Raw genomic sequence first — 221 nt, forward strand, 5'->3', positions numbered from 1 at the left:
GTTTTGTTGCTGCTGCTGTTGCTGCTGCTGTTGCTGCTCCTTATAGGGCTCTTCAATCCCAAACGGATGCTATTGCTGCTGCTGCTGCTGTTGCTGCTGCCGTTGCTGCTGCTGCTGCTGCCGCTGCTGCTGCTGCTGTTGCTGCTGTCGGCAGCTGATGTTGCAGCAAATGCAGCAGTAGTGTATGACTCTCGAGCAGCAATTTCTTTCTGCTGTAGCCA

The 221-nt window shown here is 54.3% G+C and overlaps 1 protein-coding gene across 1 annotated transcript in view; it reads right to left on the reverse strand.

The window, feature by feature from the left end:
• The window catches only part of EMH_0002720 (uncharacterized protein), a gene marked incomplete at both ends in the record, with an annotated part of 8,092 nt that overhangs the window by 3,094 nt on the left and 4,777 nt on the right, over positions 1–221 (reverse strand). The gene's annotated exons all lie outside the window — the stretch shown is intronic.

Source organism: Eimeria mitis, genomic scaffold (genome assembly GCF_000499745.2).
Source record: "Eimeria mitis Houghton genomic scaffold, Emh_scaff192, whole genome shotgun sequence".
Taxonomy (NCBI): Eukaryota; Apicomplexa; class Conoidasida; order Eucoccidiorida; family Eimeriidae; genus Eimeria; species Eimeria mitis.